General features: G+C 35.7%; 1 long non-coding RNA gene across 1 annotated transcript; it reads left to right on the top strand.

The window, feature by feature from the left end:
* Positions 1 to 12,829: 12,829 nt before the first annotated feature.
* On the top strand, positions 12,830 to 23,019 carry LOC123543352 (uncharacterized). Its single transcript, XR_006684949.2, has 4 exons — positions 12,830 to 13,553; positions 14,794 to 14,893; positions 17,321 to 17,419; positions 17,722 to 23,019. It is a non-coding gene; the product is annotated as an uncharacterized LOC123543352 (long non-coding RNA).
* Positions 23,020 to 23,585: the final 566 nt, after the last annotated feature.

Raw genomic sequence — 23,585 nt, 5'->3', positions numbered from 1 at the left:
CACGTGAATGTAAACATTGTGTAAAATGAAGTATGTGGATTATTTTTCTAACAAATAGGCCTAAACAGTGAAAGATAATTTCATTTTTAAATAAATAAAACCATAGCTATGGATGTGAACAGTGCAATGCAGGAGTATGGAATGTGTAAACAGATTACACATTGAATCTACATGTACACATGTGTGACCTAAATTTTATCAAAGGATGACAGCTGTCATTAGTGTCAAATGTTATCTTCAATAGTCAACAGAATAGTGATTTAGAACTTCTGTGAAAACTTTAGTGAATGAATAGTGCTTGGAAATAAACTGCTTATAATCTCAGTGAATTTAAGTCTATATTTAGAATTTTAGGCTATAGGAATTTTATTGTTGTTTACATGTATGTTTTGACATTTGAGATCATGTTAACATTTCATTCTGTACTTTTCAGGTGTGTATCTTGTATCAGTGTTGTGTGAAAGTGGTCACAAGTCACAAGGTGTTGGGCAGTCTGTACACAAGCATTACAAGCCAGACTGTAGTTGATTCTTTCCTTTTGGTGGTTGGTGAGAATCATTACTAACAATATCATACATTATTCATAGCCCAATAAATGTAAGTCCTATACATATGCCCATATGGTAGTCATACAGTTTGTAGACTGTATATGGAATAGTTAAAATTATCTAAACAGTGTAAAAGAATAATATTGGTGTAGACTTATTCATTAGAAGTTAGTTTCAATGTAGATTATTTTGTAAAATAAGTTTTCTATAAAAGAAAGTGTTTTACCGGAATCGCAAAGTCAGATTTTGATTATTTCCAGTTAATCTTGAATGATTGAAAGTGGAATTAAAATATACCGGTGGTGTTGAATGATTATTGCATTGATTGCGGTATCAGTTTTGAATTTTGAAATACTTTTGAAATATACACTGGAGCATTTTTGCACTTTGTAGTATATTGAAAGAGAGTAAATTATATTTAGCACTTCAAGTTTATAAAAATTTGAAAGTTGCTTATACAAATTAATTAAGGCTGAAATTTGGTGTTCTTTTGATTTAATTCTGACATCACGTTCAGAAATTAGTGACACTAAAGCAGCATCACTGTGTGGTGTTTTACTTTAGTGAAAACTTATCAAATAGAAAGTTGTACCAGTTGCTTAGATGGTGACAGTTAATTACTACGTAAAGTATGGTGTACTTTACAGGACATAAGTATTAAAATATCAGATCAGTACTATCCGACTTGAATTGAAAGTCTTATTGTGACAGTGTACACTAGTTAAAGTAATTTAGCTTCAAAGAGATTGTTTTAAATCTTGATTTGTATGGTGGAGTAAAAGGAATATTATTTGACTTTGAAATTTTATAGTGATTTGATAAAGGTAAAGTTGTTGAATTCATCTGTGAAAAATTACAGTTGAATTTTTGAAACACTTGAGTTCTGTGAAAGTGTTGTGAATAGTTTAGAAACTTGAATTTTGAAATTGTATGGTGTGGTGTAAGTGACAAAAGGTTACTTATTATTTTAGTGTCTGTGAAAAGAGTCAGTTTGCTGTCGTTGAAGAAAAGAATTGTGCAATAAGATTTCACTTTGATGAAATTGCACCTTGATGAAATTGGCAGACTTGCGATATTAGCTTGTGTAGAATTAGTTTGCGCGCGTGATTTTGCTTTGCTCGCGTGGTTTTACAAATTCACAATAATACCAACACACTATACGCATTCATAGTTCACACAGTTCATAGTCAACATAATCACAGATAGTTTGCTTTCATAAAAGTACGGTGTACTTTCACGGACACAAACATATATTTTTTTAAAAGTACGGTGTACTTTACAGAACACTTAGTTTCACTTAACTAAGCATTACTTTAGTCTAGTATCTTTTGTCCTAGATATATTTTGAATAGTCATGGCCCAGGCAGAGACTACAGCTGACCTTACAGAAATAAGAGAAGCAGAGTTGCAGTACTTTGTGGAACAGATACGGAAGTCTGGGAGGTACAATGTCGCACCTTACCCTACTAGTACTCCTATCCCAACTGTTCATAGCAGACCCCTTGAACATGATACACCCACACCTATTAGAGACTAAAACAGAAGGCACATGGCACCTGATTCACACCCTGCCACTCCGCCACGACCAACACCCCATCCTGCTACGGCATTATATCCTTCCTTTTTTGACTCATCTCTTACTGTGACACATACCCGTATCCCAAAGTTACCTCAATTTTCTGGAGATGGCAAACCTGGTGAGAGTGACTTTGAGGTGTGGAGGTATGATCTTAATTGTCTACTGCGTGGTAATGTATACCCACAACACATTTTACTAGAGGCCATTCGCAACAGTCTTAAAGGAAAGGCACGCACTGTACTTCTACATCTAGGAGAATGGGCGACAATCGCTGATATAATCGCAGAACTAGAGGCCATCTATGGTAACGTTGCCACTTCAGAGCGTCTGAAAGAACAGTTCTATTGCGCTAAGCAGGAAAGGAATGAATCAGTAGCAGAGTATAGTCTGCGATTGGAGCGGCTGCTTACCAATGCCAATTTAGACATGGATCGCTGCACGAAGAACGACATGCTGCGTAATCGTCTTTGGTCAGGACTTAGAGACAATGACCTGAGGAATGCCACCAGGTACAAGTTCGAGTCTATTTTGGACTTCAACATCCTTAGGAGAGAACTTCGACAGATTGAACAGGACTTCAGAGTTCATAAGACTGCTGCGTCTGTACCAACATTTTCTTCTGTCCCTTCAGTTCCACCTGCTTATTCATTTCCTACTGTTCCTCCAGTACCTGTTTCTGCATTACCTACTGTTCCTCCAGTACCTGTTTCTGCATTACCTACTGTTCCACCAGTCTCATCTGTTTCTAATTCTCAAAGTAAACCAGTTCCGGAAGTGTCCTGTTCTGTAAACATGTCTGCTGTTGAGAACAAGATCCTCCAGAAGCTTGAAGATTTAACCCTCCAGGTGAGAAAGATCAACACCAAAGTTGATACTATGGAAAAGGAACTTGCTCAGATGAAGAAAAGCGACACTTCCCATGGTGGCTGTGGTGGTTGGCGTAGACGTTTTGGTTATAGGCCAACAAATAAGTCTCAGGATACAGGAATGCAGGAAGAGAAGAAGCCGGATGCTGCACCTTTAAACAAAGAAGCATCTTCACACAAAGAAGATTTAAACGGACCCAGACCTTCTACCAAGGGTCAGTAGAAGGTCAGCATGATGTGAAAGGCCCTACTATAGTTCCATTGGTTGGATGTTCAAACCAGTCTGATATTGTCCTCAATGGTCAGCATTGTCAAGCCTTGATTGACACTGGGTCCATGATCACTACCATTTGTGAATCTTTCTTCAAGTCACTGACAACCACTCCTGAGATATTCAGTTTAGAGGATTTTGCCCTTGATGTTTCAGTAGCAAATGATTCTAAGGTTCCTTATATAGGTTATGCTCTTCTTGAGTTTTCTGTTCCTTCATTAAACTCCGCGTCCATAACCGTTCCAGTGTTAATAGTTTCAGACACTAAGTATTCATCATCAGTTCCAGTTATTGTGGGCACGAATGTCATTAGACACTTACATTCTGTTGATACCCTTGATCATGTTCCCCATTGTTGGCAACAGGCTTTCTCTGCCCTTTCTAATGTGCAGTCAGTTCCAGTAAAGACTTACACTCGTAAGCCTCTTACTATCCAGCCATATCAGACGTATACAGTTACCGGGAAGGTGAGGAACGTTGGTGACATGAGAATTGGTGTAACTGAGACACTTGATTCATCACATTACTTGAATATATGTCCAAGGGTTGTGAATGTTCGGCCAGGTAAAACTTTTTCTAGAATCCCTGTAAGGATCTGCAATTTGTCAGCCAGACCAGTGGTGATTAAACCTAAGTCAGTGCTCTGTAGTTTAAAGGAGGTAGACATCATCCGTCCTTTGGATCCATCTGAATGTTTGAGTTACAAAACCCACAATCAGGATAAGACTCTTGAAGAATTAGGCATTTCCCTTCCTTCAAGTAATCTTACCCCTGCTGAATGTACTCAGGCTACTGAATTTCTCGGCCGTTGGAAGCATATTTTTTCTTCTGGTTTGACAGATCTTGGTTGTTCTAGTTCAGTTGAACACAAGATAGAGTTATCTGACGATACTCCATTTAAGCAGCCTTATCGAAGGATCCCTCCTGGAATGTTTGAAGAGGTGAGGGAACACATCCAAGAAATGCTGAAAGCTGGCGCTATTAGACCCTCTCACAGTCCCTTTTCTTCCAACATTGTTCTTGTTAGGAAGAAGGACGGATCGCTGCGCTTCTGCATTGATTTTCGCCGTCTCAACAATAATACTGTGAAGGACGCTTATGCCCTCCCACGCATTGATGAGACTATCGATTCCCTGTCTGGGTCTCGCTACTTCACTAAGTTGGATCTCCGTTCAGGGTATTGGCAGGTTCCACTTCGTGAACCTGACAAACCAAAGACAGCTTTTTCTGCGGGTCCTCTTGGCTTCTTTGAGTGTGAAAGAATGGCATTTGGTCTTACAAATGCACCGGCTACCTTTCAGAGATTGATGGAGCGGTGCATGGGCGAGCTCAACTTGAAGGAATGTCTCATTTACTTGGATGACGTCATAATCTTCAGTGATACTGTCGAAAACCATTTTCAGAGACTTGAAGCTGTTTTTACTAGACTTGAACAGTATGGATTGAAACTCAAAGGTTCCAAATGTGAGTTTTTTCAGCTGGAGGTGAAATATCTTGGCCATGTAGTCAGTAGGGACGGTGTGAAAACTGATCCTGAAAAGATCTCTGCATTGAAAGATTGGCCAGTTCCGAGATCTATCAAAGACCTTCGTTCCTTTCTTGGTTTCGCGGGGTTTTATAGACGTTTTGTCTCTGGATTCTTCCAGCTTGCAAAACCACTGAACGATCTGCTTGTAGGACACCCAACAAACAAAAAGAGTAAACCCACTAAACCAAAAACTCCTTGGCATTGGGGTCCAAAACAGCAAGAGGCTTTTGAGATCATCATTGAGAAGCTTACATCAGCACCTATTCTTACATATGCCAATTTTTCTCAGCCTTTCATCTTGAACATCGATGCTAGTAGTCTTGGTCTTGGAGCCGTTCTTTATCAGGAGGTCGGTGGTATTGAAAGGGTTGTCGCTTATGCCAGTAGAGGATTGAGACCAGCGGAACGGAATTACCCTGCCCATAAACTCGAATTTCTCTCTTTGAAATGGGCAGTGGTTGACAAATTCCATGATTACCTTTATGGAAATCAGTTCCTGGTCCGCACCGACAATAATCCCCTTACATACGTCTTCACTTCTGCTAAACTGGACGCTCAGTCTCATCGCTGGTTGGCATCTCTTTCTGCCTATCACTTCTCTATCCAGTATCGGTCAGGAAAAAGCAACGTGGATGCTGATGTCTTATCAAGATTACCTGGTTTGGAAGAGACAAACAGTGGAGAAACCAAGATTCTTTACCCTGAGGTTTTGAAGGCTTTGTTTCAAGCTACTCTTGCTGATGTCCGTGAACTCCCTGCAATTGAATGTCTATGTGTCTCTCGACAGGTACTAGATACTGCCCCTGCTGAAGATGTTGATATTGGCACTTCTCTCAGTGATATAGATTGGATGGTTGAACAGTCCAAGGATCAATCTATTTCTCGAGTTGTCAGTATAGTCCAGGCTGGTCATAAACTTACAAGTCGCCAGAGTTGCATGGAAACAGATTCTGTCCGGCTGTATCTACGTGAGTGGAATACCCTTTTCCTGAAAAACGGTATCTTGTACAGAAAAGGTTCTTTTTGTGGAAATCCTGTGGTTCAGCTTGTTTGTACTAGTGTCTTTTATGACATCATCTTTGCTGGTCTTCATGACGACGCAGGTCACCAGGGCAGAGATCGAACCTTGTCGTTGATTAAGTCCAGGTTTTTCTGGCCAGGTTTAGACAAGTTTGTAGAGAAGCGAGTCCGGGAGTGTCCAAGATGTGTGCGTCGTAAGACTCCAGTAGGGAGGTCCACCCCTCTCGTTTCAGTGAAATCCACTTCCGCCCTTGAACTTGTCTGTATGGACTATCTGTCCCTTGAGATGTCTTCTGGTGGGTATGAGCACATCCTGGTCATTACAGACCACTATACTCGTTTTGCCCAAGCCATCCCGACTAGAAACCAAACGGCCCGTAATACTGCCAAGATTCTATTCGAGCAGTTTATTTGCCATTACGGCTTCCCAAGCCGCTTACACAGCGACCAAGGACGTAATTTCGAAAGTGCCGTCATCAAGGAACTGTGTAAGTTGGCCGACGTGGAAAAAAGTAGGACTACCCCCTACCATCCACAAGGCAATGGCATGCCAGAACGGTTCAACCAAACTCTCTTGAACATGTTGGGAACATTGAATGACTCTCAGAAGTCCAATTGGAAAGCATATGTACCGGCATTAGTGCATGCCTACAACTCAACCCGACACGAAAGCACGGGGCTAACACCCCACTTTCTTCTGTTCGGTAGGCATCCACGCCTTGCCATCGATGCTTTCCTTGGCACCCAGCCTGATGACTCTGGAAGATCATCAAGTCATTCAAATTATGTTCGAGACCTGCAGAACCGCTTGAAGTTTGCCTATAAGGTAGCCTCTCGAGAGTCGAAACGACAAGCACGCCGTCATAAGCGTCGCTATGACCTTCGGGTGCGAGAAGCCAAGATTGAGCCAGGTGATCGAGTCCTTGTGAGAAACGTGGGTCTCAAAGGCAAGAATAAGCTCGCTGATAGATGGGGCAAAGATGTGTATGTGGTCCAGTATCAACCCAATTCTGATGTACCAGTGTTTGTTGTGAAAAGGGAACATGGTCGAGGTTCGCTCAGAACGGTTCATAGGAACCTTCTTCTCCCTTTTATGGGAATTCCTCTACAGGAACCTAAAACTTCCGGCCCTACTGATCATCTTTCCATAGGTTCTCATAGCCCAAGCTCAGATTCTGTTCCAGTAGATTCACACAAGTACCGTCCTACTGAAGTTTCCCCAGTCCCTGTTCCAGTTTCACAAGCTACTTCCGACAAGTATGTCATCCCAGCCAGACGGAGGCGAGCACTGAACCCTGATGCTACACCATTTTACCCTGATCGAAATGCTCGAACCAGAAGGCCACCAAAATGGTTAGCATCTACAGATTGGGTCAAATAGGAGTTTGCATTTGACATATTACAGTATAGTTGATAGTGTTGTTTTGAAGTTAAGTGCGCTAGCGCTTTTTGTAATTTTAAATGTACAGATTTTTTTATACACTTGTATCATAATATTGAGAATATTGTGAAGCTATTTACCTTAACATTCTAAGCTCTTTAGAAGGCATTGTTTTTAAAGTAATCTATGCAGTACAGTTTCCTTGGAATACGTATGATTGTAATATATGATATAGAGTGAAAGTAATTGCGACCAAATGTTGTTGCATTAAACGGGTAATGTATACAGATAGAAATGTATCACTAAGAATGATTTGATGTTGTACATACTGAAATTGAAGATGATGACATGAATTGCATAGAGAAAAGGTCCTCATGATGTACAAATGGAAATTAAGAATCCATTTGATTGTGCACATATACTATTGATGTTTGTTTCACAGATTTAAGTGCCATCTGTGAATGTATTGGTGTTAATCTTTATAGTGCATCAATTTTATTTTTCTGATTGTAACAGTAAATCAGAAGTTCTGAATTTTGAGCATTTTAGGCCTGATGCTCATGTATAACTTGTCATTGTGGTTTTGAGAAAAACAGTGATAGAGTTTTAGACTGTAGATAGCTGCAATTACACATATAGATTTGAATTTATAATTGGATTCAAATTTTGTGTATATATTGGTTGTATTTGCCATAGATATATTAGACTTAAACCTTGCGGTGAATCTAATACGTACTGATAGATATTTAAAATGTCGGGACGACATTTCCCTGTGAGGGGGAGGATGTCGCAGGGTCATTTATACACTGACCATAGTTTATGTTTTCTATATGTTTATGTTCTGTATGTCCCGTATTGTCCTCCGTAGTCGGAGTATTGTATTAAGTCCGTTATCGTCTTGCGTAGTCTAATTGTTGTATTTAGTTATGTTTAGGCATTATTCTTCAGTCAATACACCTCATATAAATCATATCCAATAGTCCAGACTTTACCCATATCATTTATTCATAATTCACTAACTATAATAACTAACCGCATGGATGGGCCTCTCTTCTAATTTTCGATTTCCCGGTTAATTTGCACAACGCATGCGCACTTGGAATGAAATATTAATGGCGAAGGCCAAAGATTTTGTCTCTGACAATAAATAAATTATATACGCGCACATTTGTGTATTTTCCAGGTAATTTAGAACATTGTTTTTGATGCTGAATCATTTATCTACATTTTGCCATTCATCGGTTTTGTTATTTCTATGTATTAGCAATTGGAATGAAATATTAATGGCGAAGGCCACAGATTTTGTCTCTGACAATAAATAAATCATATACGCGCACATTTGTGTATTTTCCAGACCCGATATCCCTTGCCCGAGTCTCGAACTCACAGGAGCAGCATCATACCAGTAATTAAGCCAGGGTATTTTGGACTGCGACATATATATAGAAATGTTAAATGAAAATTCTTTCTAAAGCATCTTAGATAAAGAACAAAGTACTTTTCAGAAAATAAATACTTGCAAGAGAAAATAGTTAAAATTCATGAAATTGGATAGTATTACATAAAATAATGTGAGAATAAAAGCAGTATCAATAACATGACAATAAAAAATATGTGATTTAAATGTGTTTTCGAGTTTGTAGTAATTTAAGTTTTGTTTAGAAGTGAGACATCTTGAACCCACAACGCCATGGTTTTATTGGTTAATTGTATAGGTAACTTACTTTAAATATAGATATTTTCAGGATAAAAATATTACGTAAATTAACAGAAACACCCATAAATATTGACGAATAGTCAATACTTATGGTCCATCAATGGACTATATCTCACCTATAATAATGTTTAAAAATTATTATTAGCATATTGAGCTAAATAAATAGCTGAATGTCAGAAAATTAGTTATTTTCCTAGAGAGATTTAATAATCATTCACTGGAAGTTAATCTGGTTTGACAACTATTGATAGCACTTTGCAGTGTGGGCTATTTAGATGTATAAATTTTTCAGTAAAAACATACTGAACCTAGAAGCTTCTTTGTCATCTTTGTTTATAACTTACATAGCAGAAACGTTTGTTGTTGCTATAGCTAAGCATGTCCTTTCAGAACTGTATACAATCAAGTTGTATGATAGGAGTTTCCTAACCCACTATTCCTGTTTCCACGTTGGTTAGGAAAAATAGAATAATTTTAAAAATTTATTTAACCAGTTTAACCTACCCAACCATGTTATCTGAGAATCGCAGTATTAACTTTTTTTTTGCCTTATTTGTAAATTGATTGTTAGGTTACCATAGCAACATTCCTTTTTTTTTGGTAACATTTCTTTAAAAAGCTAGATTGCTTGGCATTATCATGGTTCCCTTGCCTAATTTATATATTGATACTTCATTAATTACCCCCCTGGGTACTATGTGTTTTTACAACTTTGTGTGTGTATTACCCCCATGATGTCTTATCTTTATGAGGGGATTAAATTTTTTACTAATTAATGGTTTTTCACAGCTAATTGATAAGGGCCCTAGGGGCATTTTATGACCCTTTGAAGTATCAAAATTTATCTGTTTAAATAAAAAATAAATGGTAATCCAATTACTTTTTTTTTTACAACACTGATGGTTAAATAAAGCTGCACACATAGAATTAATTAATTCTTTTAAAGTTTTGATGAATGTTTTTATTATTGTAGGTACTAATTTTAAAATTATGTTTTGGAATGTTAAGACGTTACCGTTACATTATATTAAGTTTTAATTTGACACCTGAAATTTCAAAAACAGTCAATGAACCTTACAAGTTCAAGAACACAAGCTGAGAATTTGTTCATGACCTGATGATGATCATGAACTGTTCATTTAAAGAATTCATCAATAGTTCATGAACCTTTGTTTCACGAACTGTTCATAAAAAGGATTCATCAACAGAACAACATGTCTCCAACTGGTGGCACCTGCTGAACCTCTTATATGGGTCCCATGTAACTAAAAATAAATAATTTAGTTTAATAGTTGGCCACAATTATAAAAAAAAAAGAAAAATGTGAAGTCTTTAATTTCTATTTAACATTTCCTATATAGTGTATAATATGTGAATGATGCAATGTCATTGCCAAAATGCCACTGCAATCCATCAATTTAGTGCAGATTGATTGATCCATACTGTCTGTTTAACATAATAATTATATCATATGATGCTTAACCCTTAGCAAGCTAAATTTCTAAAATGGACTTGTCCATCATTCTATTTGGGCAATACCATCTATATATTGGTGTTCGCTGAAAATTTACTGGCTGTCAATAGCAAACAGTGAAGACCATGATCAGACTGCACAGGTACGATCAGCCTTTAGAGTGTATGTGACGATATAATAACAGTTAATTAATATAGGTTGTAAATCAGCTGTAGATTCTTACATCATCTATGGATTCGTAAAAAAACTACAGTAACTACAATGGAATGATGTCAGTGAAATGGTTTAAACCTAGCAGGCACCAACATCAGTCTTAAATGTTAGACTGACGTCAGATCTTGAGGTCAGTTTGACGTTGGATTCTAGTTGGTTTTGCAAAACTATTCTGATGTCAGATCCTGACATCGGACTGATATTAGATCCAAGCTGTAAAATGGTTTGAGTCTCACTAAAAATAGACCTATAGAAATGAAGACAAAATGTGTAAGAATATTGTAAATGAAATGAGGTATCGGTAATTTTGGATATATATAAATCTTTGTCTTCTCGGAACAGAAAGAAATATTATATCACTTTATTATGGTTTATTTTTTGTTTTTATGTTTTCAGAATGAGGATCTGCCTAGTTGTGGTAGTTTTGAGTACACCCGGGTTACTGAATCAGATTCCTTCATGGATTCAGACGTATCTTGTGTTGAAGATGAGCTTGGCTGTTCTCTTTCTAGCATTAAAATCTCAAGCTCCAATAAGGATGACTCGCATGTTATTGATGATGAAAGTGAAATTGATTTTGATTGCGCTCAAGTAGTAACAAGTACACCATTTAAGAAAAGGAAATACATTGATCTTGTGGACTCTGATGTGTCAACAGTTGTGGATGAACTTGGATGTTCTTAATGACTGAAAAAGATCAAAGTAAACAGGAGAGTGATGAAGTGTCAGAAGTGACTAATGTAGGAGACATTTCTTGTGAAATGCAAGTTGATACTAGCAACGAAGAAGATATGGAAAGTTCAATAGTAACAGCTTTCACTGACCTTGAACAATATTCAAACGTTTATGCTGAACCATATGTGTCAACCAAAAAAAGTGTGCCTTCAAGTAAATTCATACATCAGTTGAATTATATGAAATTAAGTAAGGAAGTGTCTTCAGGTATGGATTAAGGGATTTGAAAATAATTTGACACAAATGTTAACCATATCATGCTTATGACCCGGGCCTCTTAGGTCAAGGACAAGGTCACAGTCACAAAATGATTTGAGATTTTTGCGCATACAACTGTGGCAATTTCTAGGGCCCTTCTTCGGGGGTATTTGTCACCAGTAGTGACAGCTCTGGTTTAAACAGATATGTTTGTCATGTTTTCTTCTGTTTAGACAGTTTAACAATGTTTTCTTAGAAAAAATAATGCTTGGCTGACATATGTATATAAATTTGAGTGAGGTATCAGTACCAATTACTTGTCCCAAAAATTCCTATTCATTTTCTTCTATAACACTTTGCTTTTGTGTCACAGTGCGACACTGATATACTTAGTATTTCTATTTAGGCCTCACCAAATTAAAAAGTTGTTTATCGAATTTTCTGCTCTTATATTTTCATGAGTTTGCCTGGTGAATTATTTTAATGTAAAATGGCTGTATATTTGATGTTAAGGTTTTTAATAGTCGATCAAGAGCCATTAATCAAGACAGATGCATTTCTTTGCTCTTCGATCATTCCTGATTTTCTTAAAAAAAAAAAAAATATTTGAATTATTATTTCGCTCGCTGCTAAATCTTTTCTTCTTTTTTTTTCCGAAAAATATTCCAATGAACAACTTTTATATTTGGTGTGGCCTTAGAAAGACATCTTTTATTGAAAGAACTGAAGACTTTTCAAAGTTTAATTGATTTCATTTTTCTTCCCAACTTCTCTAAATCAATACAAGATACAAGATACAAATTTTATTTAAAGTCGGTGTTAATATTCAGTGTGTTGTTTTAATTAACAGTCTCATTTTTACATTAGAATTATATACAATCATTGTCAGAATTAATGGCATAGCTCATAACAGACACACCATTAGTACTTTGAATGACAATGACAAAGGAAGCACTTGCAAACAATTTGTTGCTGTTGCAAGCAGAATAGAAAATAACCATTTTTTAATGATATTCTTTGAATATATAATAAGAATTTTTAATGATTGCATCAAGATGACCTTCTTATATATGTAGTGTCCATATTCGAGTGTGGTATCTTATATTAAAGGTAGTCTGCTAAGGTTATATGAACTTTTCTGAACAATACCATTTTCCTTTACACAACATTCAAGTTACAAATTTGAGCAATATATGAACATTACAATTATTTCTTTTGTACTGATCAACATGTAATAAAATTTTCACTTTTGCATAATTTATGACAATTGATATTATAAGTTTCACCTCTGTCATACATAATTTGTCAATTTAATTAGCTTAAAGAGTGCATTTTATGTGAATTTTATAATACTTGTTGTTTCTGTTGTTGCCTTAATTTGATGTATTGTTATTTTATATCGGATTACAGGTGTATTTCTCGTTCCTCATTGTTGGCCATACTCATGAGGACATAGACGCTGCGTTCAGCAAAATTTCAAGATCACTGAAAAAGAAATCAGCAGAAACATTACCAGATTTACTTCAGTGTATACCAAATGTAGAGAGAGTTGGTGAAGCTGATGATGTTAAAAGTTGGCTTGGAGAAAACATTTGTGATGTAAAAGGAACCAGTGAACCTTTGCATTACAAATTTGTTGCCAGTGGTAATAATGTCAAAGTTTTTTATAAAGGTCTCCAACACACATTCTGGAAAGAATTAAATGGAAGAGGAACATTTTTACGAAAAGTGCCTAGTGGAAATCCCAAACCTCTGAAGCCAGGCTATTCAAAGTTTGACCTCAATATAGAAAAATTAAAAAAACTAGTGTCTTCAGTAGAGGGACTTTTTCTCAGACAAAGACAAGTTTAATTGGTGGACTTTATCCCAAATGTGAAAACATATGCTTTACAAAATACACCCAAACGAGAATGGATAAATGTCCTTCCAAAGCAGCCTCTTTTTCCCAAATCCAGGAGTTCTCTGTCTCTGCTTGATCCAGATTTGAAAAAAGGTACTGGAAAAAGAATCTGCAGAACCTAAGGTAAGTTAATCCTCCACAGAGTAGTGCATGTATGTTTAATAATTAATGACTAAAAGATAGAGAAATCAGCCATGGTGTAAATATAGGGTTTTGACAGTTTGACAACGTCGGATGAAACTGTGGAGGAGTATGAACAAAGATAGTCAGAAATGCCTGCAAGAATTATCTGGAGTTACTTTACATTTTTAGCTAATCTGATTTTTGGAAAAAAAAAACAAGATGAGTTATTGTCATCACTTGATCGATGTCGGCGTCGGCATTGCCTGGTTAAGTTTTATGTTTAGGTCAACTTTTCTCCTAAACTATCAAAGGTATTGCTTTGAAACTTGCAACACTTGTTCACCATCGATAGCAAACCCTGTACAGTAAGAAACATAACTCCATCCTGCTTTTTGCAGGAATTATGGCCCCTTTTGGACTTAGCAAATATCAGATTTCTTGGTTAAGTTTTATGTTTGTCAACTTTTCTCCTAAACTATCAAAGCTATTGCTTTGAAACTTGCAACACTTGTTCACCATCATAAGCTGACCCTGTATATCAGGAAACATAACTCCATCCTGCTTTTTTCAAGAATTATTGTCCCTTTTGGACTTAGAAAGTCAGATTTCTTGGTTAAGTTTTATGTTTAGGTCAGCTTTTCTCATAAACTATCAAAGCTATTGCTTTGAAACTTGCAACTCTTGTTCACCATCATAAGCTGACTCTGTACATCAAGAAACATAACTCCATCCTGCTTTTTGCAAGAATTGTGGCCCTTTTTGGACTTAGAAAATCATGGGTAGGACAAATTTTCTATAATACAAAACAATCAGATGAGCGTCAGCACCCGCAAAGCGGTGCTCTTGTTTAGCTTGTCTTAGACTTTGTTGCCATTTTTAAAACATGAACAAGTTTAAGTTAGTTTTATGCCTCAACATTTTTCGAATGAAGTTTGAAGTAAAAGGTCAATATATGCTTTATTTTAACAAAATAAATGTCGACCGCAAACTTGCAGAAGACTTAATAAGCTAACAAAAGTATGCAGTCAGTGTTGTTATATTTAACCATAGTATATTTATAGCAACTGGATGATGACTTACATACAACACTTATTCAGAACTATTTTAAATTGTGGTGCTATATTGTAGTCTATATAGATAATAACAAAATGTAAGAATGATCCTTTTGACATATATTTCATCAATATTCTTTTGACGATTTGATGGCTTTAAAACACATTGACTCCCATATATTTTACAGCTAACTTGTGAAAAGGCAACATTGAAAGTTTTGAAGTCTAAAAAAAGAAAACTGCAGAAGACGGTGAAAGTCCGGAAAGGCAGTGTTAAGTCAGCAGGAGGTATTAATGTATTTAGTTCATTTTGACTGAAAAATTCTTTTTAGGTTGTAAATCCGTATTATATTAGGTTGAAAAAAGGTTCTTGTTAACGTAGGTAGTCGACGAAAGTCCCCACCTGGAATGGATGGAACAACTTATTTCCAGCCGATCCCACAACAGGCATCATATTTACCTCCCCTGGAAACAGTACCAGTTTAAGTAAATCACTTAGCACTGAACACTAGTGGGGATATCAGCTGCAGCAGGGAATCGAACCCGGACCGCTGGCGTTGTAGTCCAACCAAACCACTGCTCCACTGACTCCATATAGTTTCTTAGCTTAACTGAGCACAAAGTGCTCGGAATGAGCTATTGTGATCACTCACCATCTGTATTTCTGATTTTTTCTTCAAATTTCATTAATGAAACAATGTGGTGGAAGTTAAAGAAACTTGAACTGAATGTTCCTTGTGTAGTCCTCTCTCAAGGTTTTCAAATTGTTCTGCTTGGTAGCATATAGATATAGAACAGAACAGAACAGAAATTTTATCTACAACTTTACTTGAACATAGAAGTTCATCGTCACATATAACAACATCTGCTTAACCACTGGTAAGACTATGAAATAATTTCACACAAATGGTTCTTGTTTAACCCTTAATGGAGATTGTTTAATTTATTCCGATTAATCCAAAAAAGAAGGCTGCCAGGGGGCATTGTCACAAAAATATGTGAGGACAGTACAGGATAAACAAATTTATTACATTGGCATTACTGGGTGAAAATAAATATTTTTGTCACCTGCTTTTTTCGAAGCAAAATTGTTTTGTCCCAGCCTATAATAAATATTGAGGCACATAGAAATAGGCTGCATCCTTCCATCCGTCATTTGTCCATCATTCTGTCCCTCACACTATGTGTCCAGTCTGCCATCCATAAAGGGATTTCGAAATAATTTTGCATAATTATTCATCATAATAAGACTACTGTCATGCACAAGACCCAGACCCCAAGCTTTAAGGTCAAGGTCACACTTAGAGGTTAAAAGTTAACATGGTCTGTTTCTTTTCTCTTGCATGCATGAAGGGATTTTAAAATTACTTTGCATAAATGTTCCGTATAATGAGGTGACATGTTGTGCCCAAGACCTAGACCTCTAGCTCGACTTACAAAGGTTAACATGGTCAGTTTCTTGTCCGGTCAAAAATGCTGCCATTTATCAAGGGATTTTAGAATTTATTGACACAAATGTTAATTTATCTTATGCAAGACCCAGACCCCTAGCTCCAAGGTCAATAGCACTTTTGGACATTTTTATGCCCCCGAAGGGAGGCATATTAGTTTTCAACTGTCCGTCCGTTCGTTAGTTCTTTCATCACAACATTAACTTTTTGCATGAAGGCACTTTACTCTCGAACCACTGCACCCAAGACATTCAAACTTCACATGCTGATAGTATTGAGTACACCACCCCTACTGACTTTGGGGTCACCAGGTCAAAGGTCAAGTCGCTGTGGGGGCATTTGTCGCCATTAGTGACAGCTCTTGTTGGTAATCTATTTTTGTCTGGTCTGTAACTGGTGTACATAAAGATTCACCTTACAAGACATTGGGTCATGTGCAAAGGTCAACATCACAGGCACCCATGCTAACATTCTTTTTTTGTTCATGAAATTACCTCCCTTTTATTAAAAAAAACAACAAAAAACAATACATTAGTTTTTATATCAGTTTTACCACTAATTTAAAAATGAAATTTTGTTTCTAGTAAGATGATAGATATGCATAAGCTATTAACAACTGTAGAATGCAAACTCAGACTCAAGTTATAATTTAATAATTTATATAGGCAAATGCAGCATTGCTATGGTTGCTAAAGATTAGGTTGTATGTCGTGCAGTTCTACATTGATGATAGTAGAATTTACTATTCTACATTTACATTTACCTAATGTAGAAACTGTCTTACCTTGCCTCACCAAAAATACACAAATTACCTTCCCCCATATTTATTTAGTAGAGACCTTTGAAATATTTATGTCCAAAAACACTGGCACTATTTCAAAATAAGTTCACTGATGTTTTCTTTGCATCAACGTCAACTAAAACTGTTCAAGCAAGCAGTGTATTTTACTCAGGTGAGCGTTCCAGGGACATCATGTCCTTCCTGTTTTAAAAAAATAATATAGTACAAACTTAACCTGATGAAGATTTTATATACCTTCAAAAATTTATCCAGTTAATGTAGACATGGATAATTATTATGGGTGGTGTAAAACCAATTCGGAGTAGTAAATATATTAAAACATGGTTCTGCTGTATATTATTTTGATTCTAATGTTTCAAATATAATTCATGAAAAATGTAATATTAAATTTTTTAATTGATTAGCTGGAACTTATATAAGAGTATAATAATATGTGTTTTTAATCTGTTTTCATTTTTATAGCACAGGTTAAAAGAAAACAACATAATCAGAAACAGAAACAAGGGAAGTCGAAGAACAAAAATCATGGAAAATTTCAGAAGTCTAACAAAAGATCAGAAGGTATTACTATAAATAATGAATAAAGTTAATTACTTGCACACACATTGTGATACAAAACAAAGAAGCTTTGCTGAAAGTTGTCCATCCATCTATCATGTAATTATAACATTTAGGGCTGTTACTTTGTCTGCAATGAAGGGAATGGAATACTAATCTTCAAATCTTCAGCAAGTATTTCATGTTTAAAACTTAAGTAATGAGCATTTAAATTTGACCTGAAACAGGAGTTTACTAGATCTGCTTGAATATCCTATGAATTATTGTTTGATTGTTACCATTGTGATTTTTCTTTGTATTTTCAGTGAAACAGAGACAACAGAATAGAATGATGATCATTCCTATTGTAGATGATATCAAGAAGCATATCTGGTTGATAATCTTCTTTTATCTTGTAGACTTGTTTATTTCTTTCACTGCTTTGTTTCTGTTTTTATTTCACTTGCTTTATTTTATTACAACTGTTGATGCAATTGTACAACAAGTAAATGTTCTATGGGAAGTTCTGCTGAGGCAACACATAGGGTGTCAGTTTGTACATAGAAATTCTGCACGATTTGTGATAGCATAATTTGCCTACCATTTCGAAGTAGAGTGAACAGTTTTTGCTCAATAATTTGAGAACTACTTGACACTGAACATTCATTTTCGGTATAATGATTGGGCATATAAAGTAGATGTGTTTTATTAACACCTCATGATTTATAGAATTTTAAAATATTTTTGCTGATACAGCATGTTACAATTCTATACCTATTTTTCTCTTCTATTCACATTTGTACCATTGAGACACTGGATTCCATACTGGAGGATACAAAAATCTCTTTGTTGATTAAATGATAAAACTGTTGACTTTTGATAAAGGATCACATAAATATCAACATCAGCAGATGATTGACCCAATATTTCTGTAATCTTTCAAAAACACTGTCTTCATCAGATTGTCTTTTTTTAAATGAGGAAAAAAGGTATAGAGTGAATAGTAAGTTCACATTATCCTGTACATAATTGGATATATTTGGACTGTACCAATCTTAGAAACATAATTATTAGACTTACCTAGCACTTCATTAAATGGGTTATTATTGAAATATATATTTCCGCATTGTACAGAACAATATTGAATAACTTACTATTGTATGTTTATAATAAGATGTATGTTAAATTGTTAATTTTAAGATAACTGATTAAATACCAGGACTACGGACCAGTACGCATTTTAGACATAAGACCTATGTTTTATTACCTGATTTACATTAAAATCTCTTAATGGTAGTACTCTGGTTTCAGTTGAATTTTCCTGTCAATATTTTAGGTCTATTTAGATAGGATATTCAATATGAAAGTACCTGAAATGATTGTATAGTGTTTTGAATTGATATAAAAGTGGCCAATCTTAGCAACCTTTTTGCTTATTTTGTAGTTTAAATGACTATCTTGAAGGTCAGATGGTTAAGGTCCTCTTCAGGTGACTTAGTCCCATTTGGGCTTCTTTTTTTTTGTAATTATTATACTTCAGTAGCTTTCATTTTTTAAGGGGTTGTACTGTATTATTGGGTGTTTTGGTTACTCTTTGATACGCATGATAGGTAGCATGAGTTTCTCTATTAGTACGGCCTGAGAAAGTGACTTTTACAAAATGTGGTCACATTATTCCTTATACTCATTCATCATGGTTGGTATCATGAGTTTCTCTTATATTTCGTTTCGATAAGAGCTAAGTAAAATGACTTACAAAAATGTTGCTACATTATTTGTTTGTTTAATCATCTTGAGAGTTTTATCTTATTTGTATTTATTTATGTAATTGTTGTATAAGTAAATGTTGTTCCATATTTAGATAAGTACATTTTGCTGGGAAAAATTATAGTATTTGGTTATAACATGGAAAATTTAATATTTATGCTCGGGAAGTAATAAATTATTTGAATGTTTCTTCTCTCAATGTTTCAGAATAGTTTTTAACTCACCTGAGCCAAAGCTCAAGTTGAGCTTTTGTGACCACTTGATGTCCATCTTACGTTTCAAACAGTTTGTCAACAATTACTTGTCTGCACGATTGTGGTTTCATTTATGATTTGATTTTAACCAAACTTGCACATAACTTGTATTACTATAGGATCTTGGTTTCTTTCTAGAAGCCAATCTGGGTTCCAGAGACATGGCCTCTGAAAGGGCAAAAGTTGTCTTGTCTGCAGGATAGTGGTTTCATTTATGACTTGATTTAACCAAACCTGCACACAACTTGTATTACCATAAGATTTCGGTTCCTTTTTTGAATCAATACCATCCTATCATAGGTTCCAAAGTTGCGGCCCCTGGAAGGGAAAAACTTTTTTGGTCTTGTCTGAATGCTAGGGGTTACACTTATGATTTGATTTTAACCAAACTTGCAGACGCTTGTAGCACAATAAGACCACAGTTCCTTTCATGAATCAGCCATATTCTACCATGGATTCCAGAGTTATGGTCCCTGAAAAGACTAACATTTGCAATCTTGGTCTTGTCTGCACAATAGTGATTTCAATATTGTTTTTGCCCTGTCCTTCCATACGTTCATAGGGTGGCGGGGCTTATGGAGTAGACGACCCCTATTGCTTTTGGGGTCACTCTGTCAAAGGTCAAGCTCACAGGGGCCTGAACAGGGAAAACCATTTCTGATCAATAACGTGAGAACCGCCTGCCCATATTGTTGAAACTTCATAGGATGATTGGTCTTGCAGAGTAGACGACCCCTTTTGATTTTGGGGTCACTTTATTAAAGGTCAAGGTCACAGGGGCCTGAATAAGGAACATCATTTCCAGTCTGTAACTTGAGAAGCACTTGACCCAGTATGTTGAAACTTCATAGGATGACTTGTCATGCATAACCCCTATTAATTTTTGGGTCACTATTAAAGGTCAAGGTCACAGGGACCTGAACATGGACAACCATTTTCGGTCTGTAACTTGTGAACCACTTGACCCAGTATGTTGAAACTTCATAGGATGATTGGTCATGCAGAGCAGATGACACTTATTGATTTTGGGGTCACTCTGTTAATGGTCAATGTCACAGGGGCCTGATCATGGAAAGTCTTTTCCAATCAATAACTCGAGAACCACTTAACCCAAAATGTTGAAAGTTCATAGAATGATTGGACATACAGAGGGGATAACCCCTATCGAATTTAAGGGTCACTTTTTAAAGGTCAAGGTCTCAGGAGCATGAACATTGAAAACCATTTCAGGTCGGTAACTTGAGAACCACCTGACCCAGAATGTTGAAACTTCATAGAATGATTGGTCATGCAGAGTAGATGACCCCTGTTGATTTTGGGGATCACTTGATCAAAGGTCAAGGTCACAGGGGCCTGAACATGGAAAACCATTTCCAGTCAGTAATTTGAGAATGACTTTACCCAGAATGTTGAAACTTCATAGGGTGATTGGACATGCAGAGGGGATGACCCCTACCGATTTTGGAGTCACTCTGTTAAAGGTCAAGGTCACAGGGGCCTGAACTTGGAGAACCATTTCCAGTCAGTAACTTGAGATCTACTCGACTCGGAATGTTAAAACTTCATAGGATGATTGGACATGCAGAGTACAATTAATAATCCCTATTGATTTTGGGGGACACTCTAGATCTGTTAAAGGTCAGGGTTGCAGCATATAGGAAATGGAAAGCCATTTCCAGTTTGTCACTTTAGAACCATTTGACCTAGAACCTTCAAACTCCATATAGAATTACAGAGAAGGTGACCCCTATTGCTATTTTTTTAACCAATCTTGCTCACAAGTTGTATCACCATAAAATCTCGGTTCCTTTTTTTTTTTTTGAACCAGCCATATCCCATTATGGGTTCCATAGATAAAATTGGCAATTCTGGTCTTGTCTGCAGGATAGTGGTTTCATTTGTGATTTGATTTAAACTAAACTTGCACACTATTTGTATTACTGTAAGGTTTTCGGTCCTTTCTTGAATCTGCAATATCTTACCATGGGTTCCAGAGTTACAGCCCCTGAATGTGCAAAATTGGTTATTTTGGTCTTGTCTGCACGACAGTGGTTTTATTTATGATTTGATTTTAACCAAACATGCACACAAGTTGTATCACCATAAGATCAAGTCTCCTTTCTTGAACCAGCCATATTCCAGAGTTACTGCCCCTGTGTGTCCACAAACTTTGTCCGTACCATTTCTTCTTCATGCATCGAGGGATTTTGATGTATATTCATGAGACAGAGTGTCATGGGCAAGAACTAGATCTAAGGTCAAGGTCCCCATGACCACTTTTCTGTGGTATAACATGCATGTTACATCCGATTTTTAGGTGTATTTTGACCTATCTCTTCCTAATAACGAGTTTTATGTGGACTTTAATTATATAGAATTAAGGTTTAACTTCCCTATATTGTTACTATTGATAACTAATATTATACCTGTTTCATAATTGGCCAAAATATTTTACATGCAAATACAGGTGCTAGTGTAAAGAAATTTGCTGTGACGGTCGTATATTGTGAGGTGCACAAGATTTTGATAATATGTATGTTGTGGAAATTTCCATACTTGTAAAAGTGATAGAATTTTATTGTGTAGTTTCTTCTTAACCATGGTTGTTTCAAACTGTACGGAATAATTTGGGTTGGTTCCACACCAACAGTGTGACAAATATTTTTAGAGAGAAAATGTTGAAATTTCCATGCTTTGATATTTACCCTATCTTATTACGTATTTTACGAGGTGTAGAAATGTCCACGTTTATGACAGAAATATGTAGACAATATATGTATTGTGGAAATTTCCACACTTGTACAAGTGAAAATATTTCTTATTGTAATTTGGGTTCGTGTGGAAATTTCCACACCAAGATTGTTACAAATGTTTGTAAAGGGTAACTTTTGAAACTACCATGTTTTGAAATTTTACTCTATTTTATTATGTATTTTACGAGGTGTGGAAATTTCCACAATGCTCTTCATTGCTTATTATATTCCGCCAAATATGACCTTGAAAACGTGGAAATTTCCACGTTTATGACAGAAACATTTAGACAATATATGTATTGTGGAAATTTCCACACTTGTACAAGTGATAACATTTCTTAGTATAAATTGATTTGAACATTGTTATGTTTAATATTTTACGGAATAATGGGTTGACGTGGAAATTTCCACACCAAGATTGCTACAGATGTTTATAAAGGGTAATTTTTGAAACTACCATGTTTTGATATTTTGAAATTTTACCCTATTTTATTGCGCATTTACGAGGTGTGGAAATTTCCACAGTGTTCTTTACTGCTTGTAATATTTCGTCAAATATTACTGTTTGAAAACATTTAGACAATATTGTGGAAATTTCCACACTGAATCGAGTGATCAGGTTTCTTAGTAGATCTACAGATTGATTTTCAACATTTTTATGTTTCATATTTTAAAGAATAATGGGTTGACGTGGAAATTTCCACACCAAGATTAAGCCAAGTAATGTTGAAATTACCATGTGTTGATATTTTGAAATTTTACCCCGTTATATTATGCATTCGACGAGGTGTGGAACTTTCCACAATGTTTGTTATTACTTCTTTTATTCCCTCAATAAATATGTATCTATATGCCAACAACTTTGTTGTTATTTTATTGACATTAAAGTGGGTATTCCTAAGCGTATTTGTAGTGTGGAAATTTCCACATTCGCAAAAAAAGGATGTAAAGAAATGAATAAAAGCGTTGTGATATATTACATATTGTCGTAGAAATTTCCACATTCTGTGTGAAAAAAAGGAGAAAAAAGAGACATAAAAAGCTAAATTTTAAAGAGGATTATTTGTATAGAATCCTCTTTTTAAAAAAATCAAATTAGTATCTTACATTATCTTACAATATCTTACATTATCTTGCATTATTATATAAATGCAATCAAAACTTAAAGAAATAAGAATAAAAGCAATCTTAATCGGGCAAAAGGTACGAGCTCTTACAGATGAAATAATGAGAAACAAAATCAGAAAAACTACTGGTCGAGAAATGTATAGTGAAAATTATAAACCAATTACAAAAGGAATAGAAAGTCAAAAAGAAAAAATTGATGTGGATACTGAGGTTATATGTTATAAAAAGATATGGATATTACAAACCGTCTGAAACACTTGGCCATTTACTGCAGATGAATCTAATCCT

The sequence above is a fragment of the Mercenaria mercenaria genome, chromosome 2 (assembly GCF_021730395.1).
Source record: "Mercenaria mercenaria strain notata chromosome 2, MADL_Memer_1, whole genome shotgun sequence".
NCBI classification, from domain to species: Eukaryota; Metazoa; Mollusca; class Bivalvia; order Venerida; family Veneridae; genus Mercenaria; species Mercenaria mercenaria.
Note: the sequence above shows the minus strand (reverse complement) of the source record. Positions and strands in the feature narration are given on the sequence as shown.